The 19485-nt window shown below is 46.5% G+C and overlaps 1 pseudogene; it reads left to right on the top strand.

Annotated features, from left to right (window-relative positions):
• LOC121103654 overlaps window positions 1–13658 on the top strand; it is an 18193-nt pseudogene extending 4535 nt beyond the window's left edge.
• The last annotated feature ends 5827 nt before the right edge of the window (window positions 13659–19485 follow it).

Genomic DNA, 19485 nt, shown 5'->3' with positions numbered 1-19485 from the left:
TGACTTCTAGGCCTTACTCTGCCACTCACTGGATGGGTGGTCCGGGCAAATCACGTTTCCTCCCTTGGCTTCTGTTTACCCATCGGTCAACTCAGGCAATTGACATCTTTCGTCCTCTCCTGCTCCAACAGCTGGTAAGTTCATTCCAAGGGGAGAGACATGGCCAAGATGGAGACCACGGGTGCTGGGCCTTTCTACCTAGAAACCTTGTGAGTCCTGACTACCCCATCTAGGGCAGATTCCAGGACTGAGAGGAAGAGAGTTTTGTGGCAGGAGAAGGGGGACATCAGAGGTCTGTAATGGGAAAAAGACAATGTGAGAAAGTGTAGGCAGAACAGGTGAAAAAAGATTCCCAGGATTTACATTGAGCCAAAAACTCTCTGGCTTTCCAAGTATGTCCAGGACCCCCTGACTAGATGACCCTCCCCAGACCGGGGGCCACTCCTGCTCTGCCAAGACATGACCCTCCAGGCTTTCCCCTCCTTGAACAGATGAGTCTTGGTTTCTTCATCCATAAAATGGGCATAGGAGTACTACCTCCCGCATAGCTGCGAGGGCTTAATGCGCTGACTTATGAGAGTGGCTGGAACAGATATTTTATCCACAAGACAAGTAGGCAGCACCAGGCAGCTGGAGTGGTGTCCGCAGTGGAAGGAGTAGGGGAATGCAAAATTCTCGAATTTGCTCTGTGCAGCCAGTCGTGCTAAATCCCACAGGTACCAGACTCGGGGCCCTTACAGGAAGCCAGTGAAAAGCTTTTTGTGGCTCAAGGGACAAGATAATATCACAGTGAGTCTAAATACTCCCAGGGCCTACCCTTCACCCCCTCGCCCCTTTACCTCTTGGTCCCACTTTTTTCCTTCCGGAGCCCCATCCTGGGCTTCTCCAGGCCCCTCACCCCTGCAGTCTCTGTGCTGAGGGCAGGGCTGTAGGGAGAAGAGGGAGGGCTGAAGTGTAGCCCCCCTGAGGGGCAACCTCACATGCCCTCCTTCCTAGAATTCTCCAAACTAGACAGGGAAGGGTCTGTCCAAGGAGGGAAGCCATTCCTGGGCACCCATTCTCAGGATACCAGCAGGAATGGGGTAGCGAGGCCAGCAAGGCCCCCAGAGAGGCCTGGGGGAGTGGATGAGGTTTAAGATTTGTCTCTTTCCCTTTCCAGCAGGGAGGAGGTTATTTTGGTCTCTGTGGTGTTTCTCAGCATTGTTCTGGGCAGTATGTGTACAAGGAGAAAGGGGAGGAGGGCTGAGCCAGGGCAGGCAGGTTGGAGGGGAAGGATTTCTGGATGGCTGGGAAGCCCCACCTCCAAGCCCCTGCAGTGACTTCCTCCGAGTTCCCTCCCTCTTCAGATTTGGAATCTAGGTCTCTCTGCGTCCTCATCCCTTCTCCCCTCTCCCAGGTCAGAGGCTCCTGTGGGGGAGATGCTGGGGAAGGAGTTTCCACGTGGCCTGCATATTCCCCTGTGAGCCTGCGTGCTTGTGAGGGCGGGGGAGGCATGGGATCGGTCGGGGCTAGTTAGTCCAAGTTCCTCCAGACAGCATGGAACTCTTCCTGAAGGAGGACGTCACTCCCATTCCTTCTCAGCCTCATTGTTCCTTTGTTCATTCATTCATTCTTTTATCCTATTCAACAAACATTTATTGCACCCCTTTCTTCGTATCAGACAGTGATCTGAGCACTGGGGATAGAGAGATAAGAAAACTAAAGTCTCCCCCATAGTTTCCAGAAAGAGCTCCCATCAGGTGGGGAACATCGGCTTGAACAATACACGTCCCTCCTGTGAGGATAGGATGTCTTTCTAACCTCAGTCTCCACCCCCCACCAACCCCGGTCTTGTTGAATTTCAGCAGGGATGAAAAAGAGTCGATGCCAGGGCTGGAAGGGTGGCTGGCAGCCCTCTCACCAGTGGGGTGGGATGGGCAGGTTGTACTGGGAGCTGAGGACCCTTCAGGGCTTGGGGGAGAAGCCTCAGGGCCTCCAAGACTGGGAAGGAGGCTCAGGTCTTGGGGGCTCACAGAGCCACCCACTGCTTTTTCTAGAGCGCCTCTGCCCTGACTGGTCGGACGTGTGGGTTCCTGGTGTGAGATTTTATTTGAATGTAAGGTTTTATTAGCTCTGTGTCTTTAAAAAAACTTGAAAATCGGAAGTTCAACTCAACGTGTTCATCGTGTACATGAGGAAACCGAGACCCAGAGAGGCCCTTAACTTGGTCAAACCTACCCATGCGATGGGGAAGAGCCTGGTGCCTGGGGGGGGACATCCAGAAATGAGCCGTGCTCTGGGCCCCGGCCCCATGGATCCCTCGGGGAACCCCTTGAGCACCAGCCATTTAACCCCCCGCTGGAGTTCACGGCCTCCCCAGCACCCCCAGACAGAGCCGGCATCGAGTAGATGCACAGTCCCATGATAACAGAGGGGTGTCAGGTGCACAGCAGTTATGGCCCACAGAGAGCAGCCCGTTTAATGCTCACCACACGCCTGGCAGGTAGCAAAGCCATTGTCAGCTGAAGCCAAGAGGTTAAAAGGGAAGCCACCTGGCGGAGCTGAGACTGACCCAGTTGTGGTGTGTTTTATTCCGGGCAGGATGTGTGAGGGTCAGGGGGTGATTGGGATTACTGAACCCATTGGTCTGGAAGGGGTTCCTGGAGAAAGGAATCTCCAGCAGCCTCATCCATTCATTGGTTAGCTCAACTAATATTAATGAGGGACCTACGATGGAGATGGCCCTGTTCCAAGGTGCTGTCCAAGAGCTCAGAGTGTGCACCCAGAGGACAGGGCTAGCGTCGAGCCTGCTTAGAATTTGCTAGAGCTCCAGAGGGTATGTTGCAGGCGCCACAGGGAAGGCAGAGTGCTCACTGGGCCGGCCCGGCCTGGGGGCCTTGGAGGAGAAGCAGGATGCTCCGTGTTTGTGGAGAAGCTCCGATGGGATGGAGGAGGGGTTTCTGAGCAAGACTGGGGCCTTGGCTGGGGCACTGACCTCAGGCTGGGTAGCAGGGTGACAGCTGGGGACCATGCTGCTGCTGGCCTCCCGGGGGAGGCTGAGAAGACTCACATGGGCCAGGCACACAGGAGAATCCAGAAGACTTCAGCCCCAGTCCCGGCTCCCCTTGTGGCACTGGGTGAACCCCAGTCACTCACCACATCCCTCTGAGCTTCAGTCCTCTTTTCTATAAAAGAGGAATAATGATGTTACCTGTTTTATTTGTTCAAAAGTGCTTTTCACGTTGGAAATCACAAGGCAGATATCATGACCTACGCTATCAGTGATGAGAAGCCTCTGAGCATTTTTGAGCAGGACGAGGATGGATCTGAAAGATGCTTTGGAAAGACCATTCTGTGACCCTGTGCAGAGTGGACTGGAGGAGGGAGAGGTAGAGCAGGAAGACCTGTCTTGGCCAAAGAAGATTAAAAGCCAAACATAAGAGGAAGCTGTGGGAACGGAGAAAATGGCCAAGAGAGATGTCACATGGGACTCCCAGGCTCCTTGGCCAGTCACACAGAGCAGCCAGGGAGAACGGAGAGGCGATGATTTAGATTTCTAGCCGGGGCTCCTGGGGAGTGCTGGCGACAATGGGGTGGACATAAAGCAGGAGACGTGGCTTTCAGGGGCTGGGGGCAGGAGCACAGGTTGGGGGGGATGTGCCTACGGGGACATCCAGGCGCAAGGGCCAGCAGGCTTGTGGACATGGCCAAGGAGACAGTCAGAGCTCCGGCTGGGTCCTCTCCATCGAGGTGGTGGTCCAAGCCCTGGGAGAGAGGAGATCACTCAGGGGGAGCAGGCAGGAGAGAAATTGGAAAGAAGCCGGCTGTGCCCACGGCACCGGGAAGAACAGTCAGAGTGGGGAGCAGGCTAGCAGCTGTTTCAGGAAGAAGGGTGCTGAGTGGTTCAGGCCTGGAGAGCAGCCGTGAAGGATCTGAGGGGGAAGTGGTAGGATTTGGTGACAAGAAGGGGGAGGAGTGGGGGTAGAAACACCATCTCCAGAGCTAACGCTGGAGCAGGTAGGGAAAGGGGGGGCCGCGGGTGCAGACAAGGCTTTGAAAGAGCCTGGCAGGGAAGAGAATAAAAGATGGACGATTAGCTGCAGGAGAGTGGGGTCAAAAAGAGGTTGGTTTTAGGCGGGGAGATCTGAGCATGCTCACAGCCTGAGGGAGTGAAGCAGGGGCAAGGAAGAGATGAATCCGAGGGAAGAGAAACTGAGAACAGACCCCCCCTTGTCAAGTATCCTAAGTGGCTGCTGACAGCTGGCTGGGCACAGAGCTCTGGAAGCTCACAGACCTGGGGGTACTAGCTTTCCACCATCTCCCAGCCCCTCTTCCCCCACCCCCACTGAGTCTTGAGGGCAGGCCCCCCAGGCCTTCTGCCCCAGCCTGACTCTCCCCCACTCCCCACCCCCCCCACCGCCCCCACCAGACACATGGCCAGCAGTTTGCCCTGGCACGTTGCACACCAATTAAAGAATCAGCCTTCTCCAGGCCCCAGCAACTCCTCATGTGACAGCCCATGGCCTGGCCCCACCCCTGACCCCAGCCCACGGGGCACCAGCTGTGGATTTTTTGGCTCCTCTGCCCCTGACGGCAGCCAAAGAAGCACCCCTGTACAGTCCACCTGCCACCCCACCACCGCCGGGAAGATCCCCGGCGGCTCCACCACATAACAGGCACATGAGAGCTCCCTGCATGGCCCACCCCACCTGGCCATTCTCCCCACCTTCCTGGACTCCCCCGACACCGTCTCCAGGGATGCAAGGGCCCGGGTCCCCTGCCTCCTCTCCCCACAGTGGGCCAAAGGGGAAATCAAGGCAGGGGAGCTCCCGCGGCTTCTGTCGTAGTTAGGCAGGGTGGCATCCGGACTCCCTAATGCGTCCCTATTCCTTCCCACCCATCCAACAGTGCCCTTGCCCCTCAAGAAAGAGAAGTATGCCCATTACCTTCTGTATGTTCTGAGAGGGAGAAGAGGGCCATGAAGGTTGGGGGAGAGAGGGGAGGAGGGGCAGAAGAGGGGTTTCTAGATTAAATCAGGACACCCAGATGCCTTTTTTAAACCGCTTTATTGATGCCTAATTTACCTATCATAAAGTTCACCCATGTAAAGTGAACAACTCAGGGATGTTTCAGCATAATTACGGAATTGTGCAGCCATCCCATGGCTTAATTTGAGGACATTTTCGTCACCCTCCAAAAACCCTCGCCCCCATTAGCAGTCACTTCCCGAACCCTATCCACCCCTCCGCAGACCCAGGCGGGTACTACTGATCTGCTTGCTGTCTCGGGGGGTTTCCTGTTCTGGACCCTTCATGCGAGCAGAGCCATACATCATGCCGTCCTCTGTGGCTGGCTTCTTTCACTTGGCATAACATCCTCAGGGTTCAGCTGTACTGAACAAGTGTTAGTCCTGCATTCCTTCTGAGGACTGAATAGCCCGGCGAGTGTCTGTACCACACCGTGTTGATTCGCTCGTCGGCTGATGTTCATTTGGGTGGTGTCCACTTTGAGGCTATCGTAAATGATGCCGCTGTGAAATTCGTGTCTGAGTTTTTGTGTGAACCTGTCTTCTCACTTGTTTTGGGGAGATGCAGACAGAAGGAGGGGCCGGACCACGCACCTGGGACTTTGTCACATCTATCCGAGGTATCGTCCTGCTGCCTGGTGCAGAAGCTCTTATGATCCCCTGTAACAGGTTACGACACAGAGGCTCAGAGGAAGGCCTGGGACCACCAAAGACTGGCACTGAAACAGGAGCTCAGGCCTCCCATTCCTGGTCTGGGGTTCTTTGCAACAGATCACGATGAGCCCCTCTCGGATATTCTGCGGTCTGCCCGAGGGAACAAGGCGTCCGGAATTTGAAAAGCAGCATCACCAGTGTGAACAGTCACCTTGTCACGCTGAATTCCTCATCAGGTGCTTTGGGGACTGCGCCCTGGGTGGGGGGGGGTGCAGACTGAAGGCTTGCTGGCAGGAGCGAGGCGGAAAGCTCACCGCACACAGGCCTCCACCGAGATGGCCTGACGCAAGCCCCGCCCAGCAGGGATGGGAGCCAGGAGCCCAACCACCAGGCACAGACTCCATACCACTGCAGCATCCAAATGGGTCCACATTCTTGGGAAAAGAACAGACAAGAGACCTTTGAAAAATCTCAGGCTTGGCCACAGATTCTGGCTTCAGCCCATTCTCTCAGCTCCAGTCTTACCCTGATTTTAAGCAGAACTCTAAATGCTAGTTGGGGTTATTCCGTTCACATCTTCCCCGGCCCTCTGCCCTGAGCCCAAGGCCCTATCACCGGAGAGCCCTGGCGTGTGAAAGGTCTTTGCACTAAGTGCATTTTCCTAAAGTCAGGGTGGAGAGGTGGATGTGGCCTGGGCTCCCTGCCTCCTCTGCGGGCCCACCCAGAAGTCCAAAATTCCTGGCCAGAGGAATAGACAGGAGCTTGCTGAAAGTGTCCACTCACACCCAAGAGCCCCCACTCTCTCTGGTCAGGGGCATGGGAGGCACAGAGGAGGCCTCCAGTTGCCAAGCTTTTCCATTTTAACCTTGGTCTGTGGCCCACAAGTTAGACAGGCTTCATCCAGGACTGAAAATGGGTTTCTAGTGCCTAGCAGAGTTCAAGAAACATTTACTGAATGCTGAATGTTCAGAATAACATAGTACAAAAGAACAAGAAGAGAGTCTAGCAACGCTTTATTGTCTAGAACTCATTTAACTCTCACATCACTGCTGATGAAGTTAAGTATAATTATTTTCCCATTTCTCAGACCAGGACACTGAGGCTCAGGGTGGCCAGTGGCTCTGTTGACCCATAGCAACCTGAGCCAGAAGAAGCCGCCCCGCTCAGGGCCGTTGCCTGGGCCTCGGGCTCCCCCTGCTGGCCGGACGGAAGTCTGGGCGTGCTCGATCCCCAGCCCGCTCTGTGCCGGATTCCTGAGGCTGGGAGAAGGAGCCGTATCTGGGTTCAGGGGTAGGACGACTCGCAGGTGCACTGCGCCAGGCGTCCGGTGAGATGTTCCACCGGCAGAGTGCACCAGGCCAGAGGGAGACAGACGGAGTCCCTGTCCCCACCTCCGGAGGCTTTGTCTTGCTCCTATGGAAAGCTGTAAGACCCAGGGGGCTCGGGTCTAGGAATGCCAGCAAACCTGCCCGCCCAGAGCGAATGGAGAGACTCGGGTCTCCTGACGCCCAGCTCAGTGCTTGGTTCCCTTTTCTCCAGCCCAAGTCTCCTAAACCAGCCCAAAGGGGTGGGATCACTCCTATTGGGAAATAGCTCCAGAGAAAAGGATTTTCTAGCTTCCTTTACTTCCCACCCTACCTCATCTACCTGCTCGGAATTCAGACAGAGAAAACAGCTAATTTAGCCCCATCCCCCTCTCGCTCCTTCTGGAAATGGGGAAGGGCTGGGTCTCAGGTGAGCCTTTTGCTCATTCAGTCCTCCTCAAAGGTTATGAGTTTGGTCTCTTGTGTCAAACAAATGCGACATCAAATCTTTTGTCCCTTCTTAGTGTCTGACTTTGAGCGCGTTACTTAACCAAGAAGCCTCAGTTTTCTCACCTGTAAAATGGAAGTTCCAGTACTTTCATAGTGGGCTGTTGGAAGGATACAGTGATAAATTATAACATCAGTAGCCTTGTGCATACAGTAAGTGTTCTATAAGTGTTACTAATAACCATCACTATATTCACAGTTCTCTTACCTTTCCTACTACCCTTTCACTTAACTAAAGAGAAATTGGGTGAGGGGGGGCAGTAGGCAGGTGAGAGTTTGGGGCAGAATAGTGTGGACTGTCCTGTCATGTGTTCGTGACTTCCCAACCTGGTCACCTCCTCGTGCTCCTACCGCTTGTCTGCAAGGGGAGGGGTGGCAGCTGCTTCCCTCCCCTGCCCGGGCCCTGACCCAGCCAAAGGCCTGGCCCAGCTGCTGGAATGGCCCAAATGCCTCGGGTTTAGGGCTACGTAGAGGACAGCTGGGGATGGGGGAGGAGGGCGGAGGGGCAGAAAAGGCACACTGTCCTCCCTCACTGTGTCCACTCATCCTGCTGCTCCCTAAGCCTGTCAGGTCAGCCTGGGACCTCTGACCTCCCTCCTGCCTCAATCTCCCGGGTGGGCCGGGCGGGAGTGGGCGGGAGGAATTCTCCCTCTTTCCCTCCCTTATCCTCTGCCTTGTCATGCCTCCTCTCCACGGCTGAACCCACCCACCCCAGCCCACCCCCGTGCCCCTGCTCCCTCTCCCGCCCACGCGCTGCTCAGCTGTCCCCGGCCTTGAGCTGGGCACCCCGCCTGCCTGCACCACTCATGAATCGCCAGCATTCACACTCTGGCCCCAGAGCCTCCACCTGTTCCCCTCGGTCTGAGCAGCAAGGCTGTGTGGCCCCATCTGTTGTCCTCCATCCAGGATTCAGGGCAAGAGACTGCACTTCAAAACCCTCAGCTTCCACCTGCTGGGCTGGGGGTGGGGAAGACTGGCTGAGAGGCAGGGACTGAGTCAGGGGCATCCTCATCTTCCGGAAAAGCTTCCCCCCAGCGGGGCCCACCAGTACTGTCTGAAACAACCTACACACCAGCAGGGGACGGGGGGGGGAAGCCCACTCTTCCCAACAGGACATTTGCATATTTAGCCGCACTCTCTTACTACGTACAGTTCATTTCTGTGCAGACAGCACCTGAATCCGGGCTGGTCAGTGTACAATGCAAACAAGAAGACACAACAGCAGCAACATTCATTTAATTAATTTTTGGTTATACAGGCAATATGTGAGTACATTTTCCTTGATTAAAACAAAAATGAAACCAGTGCAGTTTAGGCTTCGATTCCCTTTGATCGGTCCCCCAAATCCATGCCTTTTCTTCCGAACAGAGAGGTGATCACTGTTATCAGCCTGTCTGTATAGATTCACAGAAAGTATAAGGTACTGTCATGTGAGCTTGCGTTTTGCTGTTATTTTTCATGTAAATTGTAACTACGAATATTCTGCAACTAAATTCACCAAAAAAAAGTCTTATCTACCTAAGCTGGTACATACAGATCTGCAACAATATCTTTATTTTTTGTAAGATTTTATTTATTTATTGAGAGAGAGCACAAGGAAGGGGAGTGACAGGCAGAGGGAGAGGGAGAAGCAGACACCCCACTGAGCAGGGAGCTGGATGCGGGGCTTGATCCCAGGACCCTGGGATCAAGACCTGAGCCGAAGGCAGATGCTTCACCCACTGAACCACCCAGGTGCCCCTACAACAATCTCTTGAAATGATACGTTATATTCTGAGCATGGACATAACATGGTTTACTTAGCTGTTTCCCTATCGCTAGACATTCAGGTCATGTCTCTCTTTCTTCCATTACAAACATTGTGTCCCTGTCATAGGCTTGCGCCTTCTCTCATAGTCCTGCCTAATCCTATATTCCTACCCCCTGTGGGCAAGAAGCTTTACCATTTATACTGTTTTAAGGGTACAAAAATAGCAAAAGTGACCATAGCAGCATTTTATAACCAATTAGTAGTAATTTTTCTTTCCAAAATTCTGGGCCCCACTAAGGTGATTTCCATATTCACTTGGGGGCAAATTACTATTCTAAAAGACAGTTATGGTCAAGGAGGTAGAAGGAGACACGAGAAACAGCAAAGAGAGGAGAAAGTGAGGAAAAGTGAACAGGGAGGAAGAAGAAAGAGGAGTAAACGATGCTGTTTATTACAGCACACTCTGCAACAGGGAAAAACTGGAACTGTCCAGCAGAAAGGAAACAGTTAAGTAAAACTTGGCATATCTATTCTACGGAATATTATGCAGCCATTAAAATGATAATTATGAAGACTATGTAGGAGCATGGAAAATGCTTCTGATATTAAGTTAAAAAGTAGACTACAAAATTAAAACTGCATTATGATTACAACTCTGCAAAATTATGTGGGCATACAGAGATGGGAAGGGAATCTAGACAAATGAAAACAATCAGATTTGTTGTGGTAGCAGAATTGTGGGTACACTATTATTATCACTTATTTCCATTACCATTGCTATAATATTGCTTTGTGCAACATAAGATTAATGCTAAATAGCAACAGGAAGAAGGAGGGGAAGGAAAATGAATAAAAGAAAAGACGAAGAGCGGGAAGGAGGAGGGCATAGACAGAGAGATGAGGCAGGGAGGCTGGAGTAAAAGCCCATGTTCTGGGGTTTGGAACATTGTTAGCAGCCATGGCAGCCACAGCGTCGACCCGGGCTCTTCCTCCAGGATCTTTGGACTGAAAACAGTTTTCACTGTGCACGGAAGATGTACAGCTCCTTCCTGCTGCCCTTCAGGATTTTTTAAAGCTTACCAAGGAGTTAAGGACACCAAGCTCAGGATTTTAAGGGACTCAGAGTCTAGCAGGTGGGGGGGGGGGCATAGATATGTAAGCAATGGCAATCAACAAACACTCCCCCAGAGGTCTAATCCTGAAGCTGGAGGCTCTAGAGTCCCAGGAGTCCCCACAAATTGGGTCTCAAGGGATGGGTAGGAGATTGGCAGGTAGAGAAAAGGGGGTAGCATCCCAGGTAGAAGACACATGCGCAGACGCACTGAAACCTACACACACACACACACACACACACACACTGCATATACACTACCATTTAGCATGGCTAAACATAGTGCTCAGGAGAAACAAAGACAGGTGATGAGACCTTAATTATAAAGAGAAGCATTGCAATGTTTAATCAGAACCACGGTACACTCTAAGTTGTGCCTTGGAGAGATGACCCTTGAGAGGATGAGGAAAGTGAGTGGGAGTAAGCCAAAGTGGAGAGAAGGAACATCAGTTAAGAGGTTACTTTATTAAGAGTTCTGATGGGAAAGACCAGGACCCTCAACTGGGGCAGTTAATGGAATGGGGACAGAGGGATTAACTCAAGAAATTCTTACATAGAAATGATAGGACATTATTTATTTATGCAATGAACATCTTTTGAGGGTCTGCTATGGCACTGACCATTCAGAGATGGAAGACAGTCTCTGTCCTCAGAGGGCAAGATGGACAGGGAGACAGATGGTTCCAGATCAGTGTGAAAAGTGCTGCAATAGAGGTAAGCCAATGAGGGAGAGACCATGAGGGACCGAGAGCAGATGGGATGTGGGAAGTGAGGGAGGTCCTTTTAGGTCCCCACTTCAGACGTGGGGTGGATAGGGGAGCCATCAACTGTGTCGGGAAGTGCAGGGCAGGGGGGTGGGGGCTGCAGGCAGGTGATGGTTGTGACTTGGACCTCTCACTCTTGCTTTGCTCCTACCCTATTGAGAAGAGCCAAATGTGGCTTAGGCTGCCTGTTGCCTTCCCAGTTGAATGAATCACATGGAAAGCACCTAGAATAGATCCTGGCACAGAGTATGTGCCCAACAAATGCTAACTTAAAGAAAACAAGGAAAAAATGCAGACACTTAAAGCAAGATTCACACTTATCAGGCTAGGATCTCTCCATGAGACCAGGGAGAGACTTACGGCCCCCTGGTCCTGAAAGGCAGTCCACCAGAGCTTTTGATGAAACCAGACTTCCACCTCCCAAGAAGAGGTTGTTAAAAAGAGTGTGGCTATAAACATGCAAAACCCAAGCTCACTGCAGATGGACGGGGCTCCCACAAACAAAGGCAAAGAGGGGGGCAGAAGAGTCTCAGTAGTTTTGTCCTACTGAAAGGAGTTGGCCTAACATCATTTGTTTGAAGAATATGGACCACGCACTTTGCAAATCACACTCACTGCATGATTCCACAGAGCAAGGCACCAAAACTGTGAATTTTCTTTCTTTGTGGGCTTTTGTTGGTTTATTGGAAGTTTGGAAGAAGACGAAGCAGAGTATGGAGACATTGTTTATGTTGATGCTGTTGGGTGATGACATCACGGAAACTTGTCGGAAAGATTTACTGAACTGCTTTCCCACCACAGGGAATTAAAAGGCTTTGAAGGACCCAACTCACCAGAGCTCAGGCGGCTCATGTCTTACTGATGTGACAAGACTTGTAAACACTCTCATCTTGAAAGTAAAACACTGCTGATGCATTAGATGGAGGAAGTGCTCACACTGAACTGACACTGGCCCTACAGCCTGAGAGACTGACCACTGGCATCTGCTTTCTTCTCGTACTGCTTGACTACTCCGCGCACCGTGAAACCACCGATGGTGAAGAAATGCAGTGCTGTCTGATGGGCATGACATCACATTTTAGGAGAAATCCTTGGATGTTTAAGTATGAGTTTTGCTTTAAGTTTCTGTATTCTTTACATTTTTAAAGTTAACCTCTGTTGAGTGCTTATATGTTCCAGGCACAATTCTTGGTGTCTGGTGTGTGCTTATTCATACACGCTGCGCAACAAATCTGTGGGGTAGTTTCTAGCATTATTCTCATTTCCCAATAATAAAACAGAGACGCAGAGAGGTTCAGAAGAAAACCTTTTAAGTGGGGGAGCCTGGACTCTGACCCTGGCTGTCTGACCTCAGTGCTCTTGACCACTTCTCATAAACTTGAGGATAGAGCCGAATCATGGAGCACCAGCCCTATCAATGGGGCTTCATCTCCAGGGAACTCTTACGATGAAAGTGAATTACACTCACCGAAAAGACTCACTCTTCCTAGAATTTTAGAATGCACTGGATAATGCACCTATTGTGTGGTCTAACTTTAGGCAATGTTTGGGTCCATTTCCTTCTTTTCATAGAACAGCTGAGACTAACACTGAGAACTGTCATAGCGATGTATACCTGGGGTCTGTGTTGACACATGCCTGACCGAAGGACACTTCACTGCTCCCTCTGTTAAACACCCGTCCTCATGGACTTCACTGATCCTCTCAAAACTGACCCACGTCTAGCATAGGTGCACAGGAGTGCACTTCGGTATAAACTATGTTAATTTGGTTTTGTACTGCTTCTTTGCGGCTGTTAAAAATCCACACATTTATTCAGCTAACTTCACCATTGCTATTCATTTTTGAAAGTGGCGGGCTACAGGTTCTAAAATATAGCAGAGGAGTGTACCGACTGATCCTCACACTAAAGACAACTAAAAATACTGGACAAAATAAATGAAAACCTCTTTTCACTCTGCCTCCTCTACTGCAAGAATGAAGACCATTCTTGGCAATAGACCGCTGACATTCCAGAAAATGTTGACATCACTCTGATGCGCTGTTACTCTGAAGGGTCCCAGAGGAACTCTGCAAAAGTACTTAAATCACATCGATGTAGAACTCAGTCTCCTTGGAAAGAAAAAGAAGAGGCTCCGAGCTGATGAATGGTGGGACCTAGAAAAGAACTGGCTTCCACTCACACTATCTGTAGTCATGTACAGAACTTGATCAAGGGTGTTACGCTGGGCTTCCATTACAAGATGAGGTCCGGGTATGCTCACTTCACCATAAACATTGTTATTCAGGAGAATGGTTCCCTGGTTGAAATCTGAAATTTCGTGGATGAAAAAAATATATCCACAGGGTTTGTATGAGGCCAGGTGTTGCTTTTTCAGTATCTCAGACCCAGAAAGATGAGTTAATTCTTGAAGGAAATGGCATTGAACTTGTATCAAATTCAGCTATATTGATTCAGCAAGCCACAACAGTTAAAAATAAGGATACCAGAACGTTCTGGGATGGCATCTATGTTTCAGAGCAGGCTGATGTCCAGCTACAGAAACAGCAAAAGGCCAGATGACTTTTCAGACTTATTTGTGGTATTTTAAAGATGCAAGAAAAGCCATATTGATTTGGGGCTTTTTCTTCAAGCAAACCAAACCAAACCAACAAACAAAAACACCTCTTTTTAAATGTAGCAATTGACTGGAGAAGAATGAAAGGTGAATTTGGAAACCTAAAGTCATGAAAGCAGGACTCAGAGAGAATCCTCACACTGATGTCAGCATTTACAATGAGCTTCAACTTTCACAAACCTCACAAGGCATTGGAGGGCTTGTCAAAGGTGAGGAGTCTTAGAGGAAGCTGCACTCCCAGCATAAACCTATAAACCTGGAACCCAAAGGCTGCAATTGATTTTAAGGGTGAATTCAAAATAAATCCATGCTCTATCTACTTGCAATGAACAGAAGGGAGAAAAACATCTCTTCTTGAGAAGTAGTAACTACCAGCTAGCCATTGTGCAGTGTTGCTGCCCAAATTCACACCACCTAGGTGGCCCAAATAATCACAACCAAAAATTTACTTTTTTGCAATCCTGAGCTGCCAATGCCCTCAGGTGCCTGGCGGTAGCAAATGAAAAACAGTCCTGAAAGAAAACAGCTTAAACCCGGGCATCGGAGAATTTCCAGGGCACAGTTCTAAGAAACATGAGCTTACAGTAAAGACAAATCACAAAACACAAGGAAACAAGACCTAGGAAGTGAGGTCCCAGGAGGGGAAAAAAAAATAGAAAGCATAGTGGTTCACAGTCCAGGGCAATTTTGCCCTGCAGGGGATATTTTTGGTTGTCACAATTGGAGGGGGAGAAATGCATGCCACTGGATCTAGTGTGTAGAGATCAGGGATGCTGTTAAATGTTCTACAATGCCCAGGACAGCTTCCCACAATGAAGATTCATCTAGCCCATAATGTCAACAATGTCAAGGTCGGGAAGCTCTGAGACAGCAGAATCAAACCTGCAAAGCTTCTGTTTTGGAATTATCAAAAATAGTATATGAAATAAGTAAAGGTGCAGACTTGAAGACATTTAACATATGAGTAAAGAGCAAGGGAGTGTATTATCAAGCAGATTTGAAGACGAACCCCAAAAATTCTCAAAATGAATTAAGTAAAACAACTGAAATTAAAAAATTAGTGGAACAACCATTTTAGAAAATGGCTTTGAATTATCTAGCAAAATTGAAGATATACATAATCTGTGACCTGACAAGTTCACTCCTAGTATATAGCCTAGAGAAACTCCTACACATGTGCTCCAACATACATACACATGGTGTATACATACACAAATACATATACCAATGTTCATGGCAGCATTGTTGAAAGTGGTTCCTCTTCAAAAGGGGGGATGAACTAACCCAACAAAACAGAATGAAAATGCATAATATATTCATACAACAGACTACCTCACAGCAGTGAAAGTAAATGAACCATTGGTACAAACATGGATTAACTTTCAAATATCATGTTGAATGAAAGAAGCAAGACTCCAAATGTATACAGATTATTAAAGAGAACAGACAAAAATGGACAGAGCTGATAAAACTATTAGGAGAAGCAAAAACATTAATTACATTGAAGTTAGAGTGGTGGTTACCTCTGGTGGAGGAAGGGGTTAGAGATCATGAAAGGACATACAAGGGGCTTCTGGACTATTGGTAATGTTCTATTTCTAGGGCAATTACTTGGCATTTGTTTTATAATTAATTGTTAAGCTGTGTGTCTATTTTTTTTTTCACATTTTTCTGAATTGTGTTGCATTTTCCCAATTAAAAAAAAACGTTCTAAAAATGAAGTGGCAGGCTTAACACCAAATTAGACAAAGCTGAAGTGAGAATTATTGTACCGGAAGACAGATCTGAAGAAATTATCCAGAATGCAGTTCGGAGACACAAAGAGATGGAAAGTATGACAGAAAAATTAAGTTGGAATTCTGGAAGACATGAGAGAGAGAATGAATGACTTAATATTTGAAGAGTTAATAGCTGACATTTTCTTGGAACTGAAAAATAGATAACTGATAACCGTCCACTAAATTGGGAAGCCCAGCTAATCACAAACAGTATAAATAAAAGGTAATCCACACCTAGACCACATCACAGTGAAATTTTCAGAATGTCTCAATTTTTTTTAATTCAAAAGAATGAAAAGATATTAAAACCAGTCAGAGAGAAAAGATATATAACCTTCAAGTAATATAAAAAAATTTAATATTTTATTTCTTAGGTTGTAAATTATAATGGAAATTTAAATATTTAAAAAAGCTTAAAACAAAAACACTACATGTCAAATTTGTTAAATACAATTAAACTGGTACTTCAGAAGGAAATCATAATCTCAATGCTTATATTAGAAAATAAAAAGATTGAAAATTACGGGCACCTGGGTGGCACAGTCAGTTAAGCATCCAACTTTGTTTCAGCTCAGGTGGTGATCTCAGAGTCGTGAGATGGAGCCCTGCATTGGGCTCTGTGCTCAGTGCAGAGTCTGCTTAAGTTTCTCTCTCTCTCTCTGCCCCTCCCCCTGCTCTCTCATTCTCTCTCTCTAAAATAACTTAAAAAATCTTTAAAGAAAAAGATTAAAAATTAATGTGTTAACTATTCAACTTCAGAAATTTAATAAAGAACAATAGATTAAATTCAAAGAAAGTAGAAGGAAGAAAACAATAAAGATAAGAACCAGAATTAATAAAATAGAATCAATAATGCCAAAAGCTAGCTTTTTTGAAAAGCCTAATAAAATTGATAAAACCCTGGCAAGAATGATTGTGTAAAAGAGAGAGGATATGACACAAAAAAATGAAGAATGAAAAGGGGGCAGAAATACATAGGCTACAAGGATTTTTAAAAGATAGTAAGATGATATTACGAAAATTTTTATGTGCAAAATTTTGGAGCTTTAGATGAAATGGAAAAATTTCTAGGAAAATATAATTTACCAAAACTAACCCAAGGAAAAAAATCTGAATGGTCTTGTAACCAATAAGGAAATTGAGTCAGTAGTTTTACCAAAATTCAAGAAATAAATAACTGCTATCTTAAAAAAACTCTTCTAGAAATATAAAAAAGGGGAAATGCCCAAATCATTTTACAAACCTAGCATAACCTTGATACCAAAACCAGATCAAAAAAAGTATGAGAACAAAATTTTATAGGCCATTTTTATCATGAATATATATATGCAAAATCTAAACAAAAAATTAGCAAACCAGATATAGCAACATATACAACATCTTAACCAAGGGTTTATTCAAGGAATGAAAGTTGTTCTATCATTTTTTTAAAAAAACAATTAATGTACTTCACCACATTAACAGACTAAAGGAGATAAATCATCTCACTTGCTACTTTAAAAAAATTTGATTAAATATCTGTTCATGATGAAAACTCTTAGCACACTAGAAACAGAAGGAAATTGATTTTAAAAAATAGCCTTTAAAAACTCGCAGCAAGGGGCGCCTGGGTGGCACAGCGGTTAAGCATCTGCCTTCGGATCAGGGCGTGATCCTGGCGTTATGGGATCGAGCCCCACATCAGGCTCCTCCGCTATAAGCCTGCTTCTTCCTCTCCCACTCCCCCTGCCTGTGTTCCCTCTCTTGCTGGCTGTCTCTCTCTCTGTCAAATAAATAAATAAAATCTTTAAAAAAAAAAAACTCGCAGCAAATACTATACATAACAGCAGATCCTTTGAAATATTTCCTACAATATCAGGAACAAGAAGAGGCTATATATTATCACCCACATTGATCTGGAAAGTCAAAGCAAGACACAGAAGGTGGGAAAGGAAAAAAGGAAGAGAGGGGAAATTTAAAAGAATTGATGTGGGATCATCAAAATTGTTATTTCTCACAGATGATAAGATTATCTGTAAGACAAATCCTAAAGAATGCACAGGTAAGTAATTAGAACAAATTGAAGCATTTTGCAAGGTTACTGAGAAAAAATATCACTATACAAAAATCAATTTCACTTAATTTTATTTCCATGAACCAGCAAAAACAGATAGAGAATACAAGTTTTAAAACTATGGTCATTCAAAATAACATCTAAATATAAAGTAACTAGGAATATATCTAACAGAAGATTGCAAGTTTTTTATGAAGAAATATTTAAAACTTTATTGGAAAACATTAAAGGGGAATTATTATTTCATATAACAGTTTTGCAAAACCCACTACGTATCAAGTGCTTCTAATGTTTTACAATTATTAACTTACTAATTCCTCATAACCATCCCTATGAGAAAGACATTATTATTATAATCATTGCATTTACAGGTGAGGAAACTAGAAACTATCACCAGGTCACAAATCTATTGAATGATAGAGCTGGGACTTGAACCCAGGCAGTTTAGCCATAGAATCCATGCTCTTGATCTATTATGTTGCCTTTCTTTGTAAATTAAATAAATGGAGAGAGACATCTTATGTATAGTTTGTAATACACAAAATTATAAAGATGTCAAATCTCTGTGAAATTGATAGTTTCAATGCAATTCCAATTAAAATCACAGGAGATACCACAGTGGTTCAGGTGCCGCATCTGCCCAGATTTTGAGGTTCACTTGCAATTCCTGAGGCAAATCACATCATTAATGTGACCCATGTAGAAGCCAAGACTGGGCTGCCCCATTTATTAAGCACCTACTGTATTCTAGTCACTGCCCTAGAAACTAGGATACAGTGAAGAATGAGATAGACACGGTCGGTCCCTGCTCTCACTGAGTTTTTAATCTAGGGGGGACTTTTGCTTTTACTTATAAAAACGTAACTGGTATCAGATTATTCCTCACACTGGGGCACCTGGGTGGCTCAGTCATTAAGCGTCTGCCTTCGGCTCAGGACATGATCCCAGAGTCCTGAGATCGAGCCCTGCATTGGGATCCCTGCTCAGCGGGAATCCTGCTTCTCCCTCTCCCACTCCCCCTGCTTGTGTTCCCTGTCTCACTGTGTCTCTCTCTGTCAAATAAATAAAATCTTTAAAAAAAAATGATTATCCCTCACACCGAGAACTTTAAAATCTAGTCAAAATCAGTTGAAGGCATGAAGCTATGGTGGCCATCTTGGATGGAGGGCCAAAGTCCAAAGAAAAGGGAAATGTACTCAGCTGATCCCAACATTCTGAAGACAATTTTCCATCAAGTAATTTGCCTACATTGTGCATATGTAAGGCAATGCTTCAAGAAACCAAGTAGAAATTTTGGCAATGCTATGGTTCAGGAGAGACAAATTAGAGTTCAGGGCCCCAGGCTTTCAATTAAGCCACTGGAAGAACTATATCCTCGAAGTAAGGGTAACATGGAAACAGACAAGTCTCAATTGAATCAGGTTAATTTGATCATAATCTATCTGCCTGTCAGAAGAAAATTAAATCCTTATCTGGAGGAAGTTAACATCATCTAGACCTTCTACAATTTATCAGAAACAATATCTAGCAATCAATCAAAAATTGGCAACACAAGAGATTGAAAGCCAAGAGGGAAAAAAAAAAAAAGACCTTTATCCCCAAGAAGAAAACCCAGACCCATAGTCGATTGAGATTTGTTATTTACCATATACAGACTTTAAAATAACTATGATTAATGTATTCAAGAAAATACATTAAAAGATATATATTTTGGCAGAGGAATAGAATCTTGAAAGATTCTCTTCTCTTGAAGAGATCCTAGGACTGAAAAATAGAATAACATATTTAACAACAAATAATTCATTTGATGGGTCTAACAGCAGATTAGATGAAGCCAAAGAAAGGATTGGTAAACTGGAAGATGAATCAATGAAAAAAATCAGATTAAAATTAAAATCACTCTCCCAAAAAGGCAGAAAATGTGTAAGACGCATAGTATAT

Source organism: Ursus maritimus, unplaced genomic scaffold (genome assembly GCF_017311325.1).
Source record: "Ursus maritimus isolate PB19 unplaced genomic scaffold, ASM1731132v1 scaffold_2, whole genome shotgun sequence".
Classification (NCBI taxonomy): domain Eukaryota; kingdom Metazoa; phylum Chordata; class Mammalia; order Carnivora; family Ursidae; genus Ursus; species Ursus maritimus.
The sequence above is the reverse complement of the archived record's forward strand: the minus strand, read 5'-3'. Positions and strand labels throughout refer to the sequence as shown.